The sequence below is a fragment of the Littorina saxatilis genome, linkage group LG13, assembly GCF_037325665.1.
Source record: "Littorina saxatilis isolate snail1 linkage group LG13, US_GU_Lsax_2.0, whole genome shotgun sequence".
In the NCBI taxonomy this organism is placed as follows: Eukaryota; Metazoa; Mollusca; class Gastropoda; order Littorinimorpha; family Littorinidae; genus Littorina; species Littorina saxatilis.
Window position 1 is genome coordinate 8,905,003 of NC_090257.1, and position 12,970 is coordinate 8,917,972.

Consider the following 12,970-nt stretch of genomic DNA (forward strand, 5'->3'; position numbering starts at 1 on the left):
AGCGTGAAAGTTTGATATTCGTTTCCATACGTTTCTTAAACGAAAGGCGAAGTTTCCATGTCCCTGTCAAAATTTAATGGATATTACTAACATTTACCCCCCCTCCCCCCCCTTTTGTTGTTGTTGCTTCTTTGCATCTGTAAACTGGAAGGGATGTTTATTTTCGATAACCACCCAGCAACCTAACGGAATCCTCGATAGCTCATGGGTTGAGAAGCTTCACTTTGTGGGCACTACTTTTAGCGACTGAAAAGTTCCGAACGCTCAAATGTACGAACTATACATCTCTGGAGCAGACAACACAAACATAACGAATTTAAACTAACACATGCAGGCTTGAACACACGATAACCAATATAACAAGTCGCGTAAGGCGAAATTACTACATTTAGTCAAGCTGTGGAACTCACAGAATGAAACTGAACGTAGTCCGCTGCTAGTGCAAAAGGCAGTGAAAGTGACGAGCCTGTTTGGCGCTGCTAGCGGTTGCGCTGTGCTTCACAGCACGCTTTACTGTACCTCTCTTCGTTTTAACTTTCTGAGCGTGTTTTTAATCCAAACATATCATATCTATATGTTTTTGGAATCTGGAACCGACAAGGAATAAGGTGAAATAGTTTTTAAAACGATTTCGGAAATTTAATTTTAATCATAATTTTTATATTTTTAATTTTCAGAGCTTGTTTTTAATCCAAATATAACATATTTATATGTTTTTGGAATCAGAAAATGATGAAGAATAAGATGAACGTAAATTTGGATCGTTTTATAAAAAAAATGTTTTTTTTACAATTTTCAGATTTTCACACACACACACACACACACACACACACACACACACACACACACACACACACACACACACACACACACACACACACACACACACACACACACACACACACACACACACACACACCACGACCCTCGTCTCGATTCCCCCTCTATGTTAAAACATTTAGTCAAAACTTGACTAAATGTAAAAACAATGAGTTCGGTCCTTTATGAATTAAAATCAAAGAACTTTTATTTTGCTCTGCGAAGAACATCTGCCGATTTTGATATTATATGTTCGCTAACGTATGCATCTGCTAACCTATGTGGGCGCCTAATGCTGAACATTTAACATGTAAACACGAGTCTCTGACATCAAAACACACACACACACACACACACACACACACACACACACACACACACACACACACACACACACACACACACACACACACACACACACACCACGATAACATGATTATACAGTGGGACATTTTCAAATGGCAACCTAATGGCTTATGCACCATTTTGCATCTTTGGACAAAATCACATCCGGGGCCCCTAAGCCTGTCTTCGACTACGTCCCATCGGAGTTCAGTTGAGGGGGACAAAATTGTCCAATTGTCTTTTTCTTGCAGGCTGAACCCTGTCATCATCATCATCATCATCATCATTTGACACATGTGTATATTATTATTTTTTGGGTAGAGGTGTTTTTTGCTTTCCTTAGCGCTAATCTTTTAGTGTAACTGGAGTGTATGTGTGTGTGTGCGTGTGTGTGTGTGGGTGTGTGTATGAGTGTGTGTGTGTGTGCGCGTGCGTGCGTGCGTGTGTGTGTGTGTGTGTATGTGTGTGTGTGTGTGAGAGAGCGTGCGTACGTGCGTGCGTGCGTGCGTGCGTGTGTGTGTGTGTGTGTGTTCAAGGACAGATTCTAAAAAAAAGGCGTAGCCTTTGATCTGTTTCCTTGGTAAACAAGAAATTCCTCTGATAGGAAAAACACCCCCGTCAAGGGAAATAACCTTCTCAGTTGGTGGCAGTGAGAATGGTTATTTCCCTTTGACCAACGGGGGTGTCCGTCTATAAGTCGTTGTATAATTTTAATCCACCAATAACTCCCTAACCGTGTGTTTGACTGGTCCCAATTTTTGTAAGGACCGTCTCGGGAATGTATAGAACCTGTTCACCAAGTTTGGTGACGATCGGTCCGTTCATTCTTGAGATCTACTTGCGAACACAAACACCGCCACAAACACACAAACACATCGAGTGAAACCTATACACACCCCTATACCGGGGGTGTAATAAAGTTCAGTTTAGTCCAGTCAACACACTGTAGATGAAACCCTGGAAATACACGTGGCGCTCGTGTCACACGGCTTTGTCCCCGCCCTTGTCCTCAGGTGGGGCCGGTTGTTGATCTGAAGCAGAAGCAGACCTCTGCAGCGCTCGGAGTGACGTCCATACCAGTCTGCTGACGGTCTGTAGGGCTTGGTGACGTCACGCTGGTCACTCTCTCTGGGCCGTTGACAGGGCCAGGCGTGGTCTGCTCCCTCGTACTGTTCACCACTGTGTTCTGGTCCTCCCCGGCGTCAGGTGCGTGCTGCGGTGCCTGGTACAGTGGAAACACCATTTTAAGACCTCCAAAAATCTGAGAAAATCAGGTCTTAAAAAGGAGGGAGTCTTAAAATGGAGGCTAATTTACAGAGGTCATGAACACACATTTTGAGAAAAAACCCAGGGTCAAATAGGGGGGAAGTCTTAAATTGGGAAGTGTTAAAAGAGGGGTTCCGCTGTATATGATATGCATGTTTGGATTCAGTGAACAATAAAGAATACAATGCAATTGTGGTTGAATCTCTAGTTGTACTTTTATTATTGATTGAATTTTGAGCTTTTAAATGATTAAACTCTTCAATAAGTGTTTAAGCTTCCAAGCTGGAATGCAATCCTATTGTCCGGATTTAGTCAAAGATTGTTTGAACAAAATTTGATCGAAAAATTAGGGCGTGACAGTGCTGTCTCAACTTTGACTAAAAGCCGGATATGACGTCATCAAAGACATTTATAAAAAAAAATGGTTTTTTTCTCGGAATATCATTTGGGAAGAATTTGAATGTAAAAGTTTCATGAGATCGGTCCAGTAGTTTTCTTGGAATCGCTCTACACGCAGAGATACCCATTTTTCCAGTTTTCATAATTTGTTTACCCTCAAAGCAACATTTGTATGTATTTAACTGTTTTTCATGATTGCTGTGGTCAAATGACTTGGATAAGAAAAATGGCAGCTCCTGCCCTTAAAACACCACTGATACTGAGAGAGAGAGAGAGAGAGAGAGAGAGAGAGAGAGAGAGAGAGAGAGAGAGAGAGAGAGAGAGAGAGACAGAGAGAGAGAGAGAGAGAGAGAGAGAGAGAGAGAGAGAGAGAGACAGACAGACAGACAGACAGACAGACAGACAGACAGAGACAGACAGAGACAGAGAGAGACATAGAGAGAACATCAGAAATTGTGAAAGAAACAATTGAAAGTCAGCAGAGACTTACTTCCGAGATTTGTTAAAATCTCTTAGCAGAGAAAGAGAAAAAAAAAATTATATATATATATATCGGGATACACTCCCTATGATATTTATCCGCTGGGTCTTGACTGAAATACAAGCCATATAAAAACAAGTCGCGTAAGGCGAAATTACTACATTTAGTCAAGCTGTGGAACTCACAGAATGAAACTGAATGTAGTCCGCCGCTAGTGCAAAAGGCAGTGAAAGGGACGAGCCTGTTTGGCGCGGTAGCGATTGCGCTGTGCTTCATAGCACGCTTTACTGTACCTCTCTTCGTTTTAACTTTCATATCTATATGTTTTTGGAATCAGGAACCGACAAGGAATAAGATGAAATAGTTTTTAAAACGATTTCGGAAATTTAATTTTGATCATAATTTTTATATTTTTAATTTTCAGAGCTTGTTTTTAATCCAAATATAACATATTTATATGTTTTTGGAATCAGAAAATGACGAAGAATAAGATGAAATTGTTTTTGGATCATTTAATAAAAATATAATTTTAATTAGAAGTTTCCGATTTTTAATGACCAAACTCACTCATTAGTTTTTAAGCCACCAAGCTGAAATGCAATATCGAAGTCCGGCCTTCGTCGAAGATTGCTTTGCCAAAATTTCAATCAATTTCATGGAAAAATGAGGGTGTGACAGTGCCGCCTCAACTTTTACAAAAAGCCGGATATGACGTCATCAAAGGTATTTATCGAAAAAATGAAAAAAATATCCGGGGATATCTTACCCAGGAACTCTCATGTCAAATTTCATAAAGATCGGCCCAGTAGTTTAGTCTGAATCGCTCTACACACACACACACACACACACACACACAGACAGACACACACACACACACATACACACACACACACACACACACACACACACACATACACACATACACACATACACCACGACCCTCGTCTCGATTCCCCCCTCTATGTTAAAATATTTAGTCAAAACTTGACTAAATATAAAAACCACTCGTGTTGTAACCTATACATATATGTACTCACATATCTGAATAGAAGATGGGTGTACAAATCTTCCATAACGTCAGAGAGAATATTATAATCAAAATGTCCTCTGTTAGTTAAACAACCAAAGGTTGGTCGCTACTGAAAATGTAACAATGAAATATCTTTGCAGCAAAATTCAACGACGTGTTTCTGATAAGACATATATAGGCTATATACATGTGCACTTCTTTGCACCCCTGAAAAATCATTATGCATTACACAAAATTGCTTAGGCAAAACAAAAAAAAAGTCTGTTTACGGTAACATAGGCCAAAAAAATAGGGTCGGTAAACCGGGATTTTTTTTATTTTTTTATTTTTTTTTCTCCAAAAAACCATATTTTTAAGTTATTTTGCCAAAAAACAGACTTTTTTTCTTCTTTTTTTCCCCCAAATGCCAAAAAAAAGTCTAGGGTCGCGCGAAAAAATAGGGTCGGTCGGGATACCGTAAACAGACTATTTTTGTTTTTTTGCCTTAGATTAAATGGGGATTGCACGAGTCACGTACATCATTGCATAAAGGAACTTTTTGTCTTTTTGTCGTAGATTACGATATAAACAGTCAAAAGCTTTGCACAACTATTACACAGTTGCATATACATATATCTAGTGTTGCCAAACAAACGAAACTCCATGCGGTTTGTCAGTTCGCAACTCCCGCCAGAATGTAATTAACATTTCCCGTGATCACGTTCTGGGGCTCAAGGCTGCGTGTCTTTTACAATTTTCTTGTTATTGAACACAATGTCTTGGCGTAAAGTCCCCAAAATAGAAAGAATTCTCCCTCTCGCTGAGACTAGTAAACTTCCATGAAGGCTTTTGACGTAATTAGTCACGTGCGGGACCTGATGCGAGCCTGGGCGAGGACCATGAATTCTCATACTTAATTCGTAAAAAGAATTGCAGTTTTTGACTCCTTGCATGAAAGTCAATGAAACTTACAGATTTGTTGTTGTTACAGTTTTTGTTTTGTTTTCAAACGGATAGCTGCCTGAGGCATGACTGAAAGCCCTTTGGGCTCCGTTCCCCCAGACGTCACAAGTTCAGTAACTTTAAGAAAGCTACCTCTAAGCTCTTCACTTAGAAAGATGTATCACGAGTGACATTCAAAGCTACTATATATGCTATTTATACTATTAAAAGCTGAAGTGTCTTTTTCGTAGTATTCGTCCGCGTGTGTCGTCACACATCTCAGACTTACTGGATATTTGTTTTTCATTTTGTACTGTGTTCTAACTTTTTGTGCCAAAAAGAGACTACCTCTCTGCACTTTCCCTGCCTCCAGGCTTAAATAGTCTGAGAATTATGAAATTAAAGGTTGAACAAATACAATCAAATTAAAACTTCACGGTTTTAGAATTACAAGGTAGTAATAAAGTTAGAGCAAACAAATCCGCCGTTGTACATGTGTCGGAAGAACGTTAAATCTTCGCTTGAAATGAGCTGCGCCGCATAATTGACTCAAATCGCCTTCCATACCGGAAGTTGACATAACCTTGAAAAAATGTCTGCAGCAGACGACACCGCCGATTGCCAGTCGGCAGGAAAAAACTCAGAGGTACGCGAGCAATTTGTGTTGGAACCTTGAATATTAATGATTATTGCTAAATGTAGAGATTCAACAAGTAGATGACACAACTGATTTAGCTGTTTTTATCGCGTACGCGTTGTTATTGAGTGAATTGAGCGATAGCTTGGTGGGTAGGGCCTTCGAAGTTTACCCGCCACGATAATTCGAACACTTGCACTGAGTGTACTTGAAATGTTTGTGCCTAGCGCTGTAGATTTGTTAATGTTTCATCTTTGTTTAGTCTTCTCTCTTACATTTATTGCGTTGTGATACTGAAGCAAACAAAACTAAGGGGTGAAGTAGGGTTTTACTCTCCGCCGTGAACGAAAAGTATGGCAAGCCGACTTATGACTAGAATATGACTAAAATGTTTCTGTTTGATGTTCAATTTTTGTTTTTTTTAGGAGCGCCTGTGAACATAAATTATGCGCTCATGCGTGCGTGCGCATTCGTGCGAGTGTATGCATGCGTGTGTATGCATTTAATTGCATGCCGGCGTGCATTTGCGTACTTACATGCGGACTGCGTATGCGTACGTGCGTATAATTATACGCGTGCATGCTTAAAGTAGCGGGTGTGTGTAAAAGCGACTTCTACTTCAAAACTAATGCTTTGGGGGTGAAACATATCACAAAAGAGGTCAGTCTGTTTAATATTGTGCATTAGATTTCTTTAGCTAAGCATTATGATACCTTTACAGAATGACGAGGGAAAATGCATCATCTGCCAAATCAAGTCCTGCAATGAACTAGTTAAACTTACGGCAAAAGGTTGTGCCGGAATCAACACCGCAAGTCAAGGAAGGGGTGAAGAAAACATGCATGCAGATGTTGGAGATTAGGCCAAAAAGAAAAATATGTCTGTTTCCGGTAACCCGACCGACCCTATTTTTAAGCGCCGACCGTAACGGTTTTTTTCGCTTTTCGCACACACAAAAAAAAACCACCAAAAAAACGGGAGGAAATCGGTCGATGAGACTTCACATTCGAAGAGACTTGCCTCCCGTTTCCGTCGTCACGCGAAAAAAACATGGCGGCCAATGACGCCGGGAATCCCTCTGAAAACGTAAGAAAAAGTGTTTTTGTTTTTTTGTTTGTTTATAAAAAACAAAAACAAAAAAAAACGACCGACCGACCCTATTTTTTTTGGCGATGTTACCGGAAACAGACATATTTTTCTTGTTGGCCTTATGTTCACAATGACTGTCGTCGCGAGTACACTGATCCGAACAGAATTGAAACTAGCTTAAAGAAGACATCCGAGAAGGAAACTCCGACCAAAGTAAAGCCTGAAGAAGCGACTTTGATGCGAGGAAGCCCTTTATGACTCTAGATCCCACTGTCTCTTCTGTGGAAAAGGTGAGTATCTCTCGAAGAAGAAACAAGAGGCGAAGCCATCAAGGCTCACGTAAGAAATCGACAAACAGTAACACAAACTCAATCACTCCGCCACACATACACACACACACACACACACACACACACACACACACACACACACACACACACACACACACACACACACACACACACACACTCACAGAAAGAGCATAGGTGAAACTGTGCAAGAAAGCGAGACACTAGATCTAGATCTGTCGTCTCCATGTAGCCTACTTACAGGGACACGACTGCCAACAGAGTCTCGGCCCGCTCAAAATAATAATGACCGAGACTTTCAGTACTTCCTTCGCGTGACGTCTAACCCTCTTACGTCATAATGTGACGTCAATGTAATGTGACGTCTTCAAATGTTAGAGTTTCTACCACAGACATACACACGCACAAACACACACACACACACACGCACGCACAGACAGACAAAGTTACGATCGCATAGGCTACACTTACGTGAGCCAAAAATCTGTTGGAGTGAATCTTGTGAAAGTAAGTACAAAGAACACATTTCAAGACACAGTGATGCAGCCTGAGTTGCAAAACAAGAGATGACAGTTGATGAAGACAAGTGCAGACAAGGCTAGATTTCTTGCAAGACTGCTTTGCGAAAGACATAAGATAGTTTCAGACACGGCTTACAGATACAGATTCCTGGGATTTTCGTTCATCCACACGAGCCTGCAAAGAAGAAATTGCGTGTAGGCCGACCGGAAGACAAGGCACGCGTGTCTGCCTTCGAGGAGGTAGTCAAATACTGTCAAGACAAGGTGAATGAACAACTTACCATTCGTGAACTGGTGCAGGTGATGAAAAACATAATGCAAACCGATTCAGAGGAGGAAGAAAAGCATAGTCCCTACAATATTCCATACATGAAAAACTAAATTAACATTTCGGCGATAGTATCGTTATTGCCGAGGCAGATGGAAAACCTGACGTACTGACTCTGAAGAGAACAGCTTTAAGAATCAATGACTTTCACAAGGAGCAGCAACAGTAAAATCTTACGATGAATCTCTTCTTGTCATTAAAGCTGCAGCTTCATTGATCCGCCGCGAAGTGATGTAAATTACTTGTGATAAAAGCACGTACCCTGTCCTTGCTGGGGCTACTGCAACTTCACAGGCTGAATTTCCCAGATTCTGTTATCTGTCTGTCTCAGTCTGTCTGTCTGTCTGTCTGTCTGTCTGTCTCTCTGTCTCTCTGTCTCTGTCTCTCTCTCTCTCTCTCACTCTCTCTCTCATATTGATTATTAGTTTTCTTTGACAACATGTCAGCAACATGCTCTTTGTTTTACAGAGGAACACCCTAGATTTTAAGTTTTGTCCCAAAGATCACTTTCCGGTATACTTGAGCAGCCGCGCACGCGCGCGCGTGTGTGTGTGTGTGCTGTGTGTGTGTGTGTGTGACAATCCGAATAGGAATAAACGCGTTGTCTCTTCTTTGCAGAGTATGGTCGACCCACGCCGTCCGAATAAGGATAAACAGCGTACATTAATTCCTTACGTCATTCCATTTGGGTCGTCCACGACCCACATCATCCAGACTGTGTAGTTCAAAAAACGTCATCGTTTATTTGTTTGTTTTCAAAGATAATCTTTCAAAACAGGAAGGTCGTATGGTGATTGGAGATTACATGAAGTCTCAATTCTTCGGGACAAATGAAAGGACTTAAAAAGACAATTTTGTTGTTGTTGTTGTTGTTGAAATTGCTGGAATATTTATTTTCTTTGCATCATCAAACACGATTTAACTTTTGTGTGTGTGGTTTCTTTCGCAAGTTTTAACATGCTTTTGAAGAATTGATGGGACCACTTTAAAATCTGTCCATACGTATGATCTTTTCCCAGTCTGTGAATTTAGTGTGAGAACCCGTACCGCGTATTGCAAGTTCGTTGTCACTATGGGCATTAACAGCGTGGTTAATAACATCTTCAAAGAGCTCATGATCAGAGTGACCGTAGTAGTATCTGAAATCTATGTGTTTAACTGTAATAAAGCGGAACGAACAAACCTGCGTTACTTGACTAAAATGCAAAAACCTCCAAAAACCTCCAACTACTTTCACGTAAAACTAGCTAAAAAATACATGAGGTTAGAGAAAAGTTTTAATGCCTGGGGCACGTAACAGGGGAAGACGGGTCCGTAACTGTCAGAAAATGAAAATAGCTTCAGAGATAAAGTCGATTTTGTGGGCCTCTGGGGCGTACACGATCCATGACGCCCGGTGAAGGTTAATTCTTCGGGACAGATGAAAGGACTTGAAAAGACAAGTTAGAATATCAATGTTTAATATCTAGATAATGTTGGTCTTGTCTTTTACTGATACTGACATGGTCGTGACATATAATGATGCGTTGAAGCATTTTTTTTAACAAGTTGCCTGTTGTTCAGTCAAAATAGTGGGTGGAACTGAGGGATAGCGTCGTTTGGCAATTTATGGGGGTAGGGAGATAGGTAAGGATCGTATGCACACACGATGTCACGTTTTAAGCTGCGCAGTGCTCCATATTTATCATGAATGACTGGGCCACGTATTCACTTTCATAAATTCTGCTTCTATGTTATTCTTGGAAGGTATACCAATTTGTGTACAAGCGTCTTGCCGAAAATTACTTGAAAAAAGGCACCATTTATGAAAATAATACGACCTGTTGAATCCGGAATTGTTATTTATGATTTGATTATGGTGAAAAATAGTCAAAGGGATGTCTAGTATGTAGTGCAATTATTTCTTTTGGGTTCCGACTTTCCAACTGGCTGCCAGAGAATGGTCAGTCTTTATTCCACTTTTCTGAAAGGTTGCACGCTTTGACCCCCGAAAAAACACTGTTCCGCCCGGCGGATTTTAGCGGATTTTGGATATGTTATCAACTGCACACACATTCACTTAGTACAGAACAGCTGAGATCAAATTTGATTTTAATAGTTTAAGGTTGAGGCCTTTTTGTGGAGAATTTGATTGGACTATAAAGAGCCTCACAGACCGAAGCCACGCTGTACCCAGTGTAGGCTATTTCAAGTTTTTTTTTTCTCTGGTATTGTCAGTGAGTGCAGTAGCAACTTATATTATGCCGGATGAGTTTGAGGATGTTGGGGGGTCAGCTGGGGTGAAAAGGATAAGCAAAACTGATGCTTATCTGTCAAGAAGCGCCAATACTTTTACCGGCATTGCATCAGCAGTGTTAGTACCGACTTGAAGTGGCTGGTCCCGCCAAGGCCGGGATTTTTTCCACAACGTGACTTCAGTTTGGAAGATATTCCACTGGCAGGTGTGCAACTTGACATTCTTGCTGATGTGAAAGTAACCCCTATCACAACAGTAAACAAGTCGCGTAAGGCGAAAATACAACATTTAGTCAAGTAGCTGTCGAACTCACAGAATGAAACTGAACGCAATGCAACGCAGCAAGACCGTATACTCGTAGCATCGTCAGTCCACCGCTCATGGCAAAGGCAGTGAAATTGACAAGAAGAGCGGGGTAGTAGTTGCGCTGAGAAGGATAGCACGCTTTTCTGTACGTCTCTTCGTTTTAACTTTCTGAGCGTGTTTTCAATCCAAACATATCATATCTATATGTTTTTGGAATCAGGAACCGACAAGGAATAAGATGAAAGTGTTTTTAAATTGATTTCGAAAATTTAATTTTGATCATAATTTTTATATTTTTAATTTTTAGAGCTTGTTTTTAATCCAAATATAACATATTTATATGTTTTTGGAATCCGAAAATGATGGAGAATAAGCTGCACGTAAATTTGGAGCGTTTTATAAAAAAATATTTTTTTTACAATTTTCAGATTTTTAATGACCAAAGTCATTAATTAATTTTTAAGCCACCAAGCTGAAATGCAATACCGAAGTCCGGGCTTCGTCGGAGATTACTTGACCAAAATTTCAACCAATTTGGTTGAAAAATGAGAGCGTGACAGTGCCGCCTCAACTTTCACGAAAAGCCGGATATGACGTCATCAAAGACATTTATCAAAAAAATGAAAAAAATTTCTGAGGATATCATACCCAGGAACTCTCATGTCAAATTTCATAAAGATCGGTCCAGTAGTTTAGTCTGAATCGCTCTACACACACACACAGACAGACAGACACACACACACACATACACCACGACCCTCGTCTCGATTCCCCCCTCTATGTTAAAACATTTAGTCAAAACTTGACTAAATGTAAACAAGTCGCGTAAGGCGAAATTACTACATTTAGTCAAGCTGTGGAACTCACAGAATGAAACTGAACGTAGTCCGCCGCTAGTGCAAAAGGCAGTGAAAGTGACGAGCCTGTTTGGCGCGGTAGCGATTGCGCTGTGCTTCATAGCACGCTTCACTGTACCTCTCTTCGTTTTAACTTTCTGATCGTGTTTTCAATCCAAACATATCATATCTATATGTTTTTGGAATCAGGAACCGACAAGGAATAAGATGAAATAGTTTTTGAATCGATTTCGGAAATTTAATTTTGATCATAATTTTTATATTTTTAATTTTCAGAGCTTGTTTTTAATCCAAATATAACATATGTATATGTTTTTGGAATCAGAAAATGACGAAGAATAAGATGAAATTGTTTTTGGATCGTTTAATAAAAAAATATTTTTAATTACAAGTTTCCGATTTTTAATGACCAAACTCACTCATTAGTTTTTAAGCCACCAAGCTGAAATGCAATATCAAACCCCGGCCTTCGTCGAAGATTGCTTTCCTAAAATTTCAATCAATTTAATTGAAAAATGAGGGTGTGACAGTGCCGCCTCAACTTTTACAAAAAGCCGGATATGACGTCATCAAAGGTATTTATCGAAAAAATGAAAAATATGTCCGGGGATATCATACCCAGGAACTCTCATGTCAAATTTCATAAAGATCGGCCCAGTAGTTTAGTCTGAATCGCTCTACACACACACACACACACACACAGACAGACAGACACACACACACACACACACACACACACACACACACACACACACACACACACACACACAGCACGACCCTCGTCTCGATTCCCCCCTCTACGTTAAAACATTTAGTCAAAACTTGACTAAATGTAAAAATACACCAAAAAAACAATGATGCATCAGCATTACTTACCAAAGCATGTAATTTAGCAAGTGGACCAAACAATTGTGTGGTTTTGATAACTTGAAAGAAGCGCTATATTGTTTCCTGCTGACACACACACTGCCACGGGAAGCAACTCTTTTTTCTACCGAGAGGACGCTGTAAGGGAAGCAACTCTTTATACTTGTGTTGGGCGCAAAGTAAGAATCCGGGGCAGAGTTGGAATAATCGGGATTTCCCGAAACCTCATTTGATTTCCAATAAAGCGCCGCATTTCCGGAAACGAGCTCCCTCGTTCTAGAAATGGCAACCCTTCGACTGGCACAAAAAAAGTATACCCTTTTCACAGGTCATGAATAATGTGTATGAAAAAGCAAGGTCTTATACAGTTATACAGGGGACGTCTTGAATCATAGGGGGGGGGGGGGGGGGGGGGTTACACTGTGTACGTAACAATTCTCTCAGTGACACTCAGCGCATGCACGGCTAGCTAGTTGCTGCTGTCTCGATCTATTTTGAACACAATGATTTTTTTCTCAGAGTAGAGTGTTAGTTTGTTAGGCAACAGGCTGAAATCATCT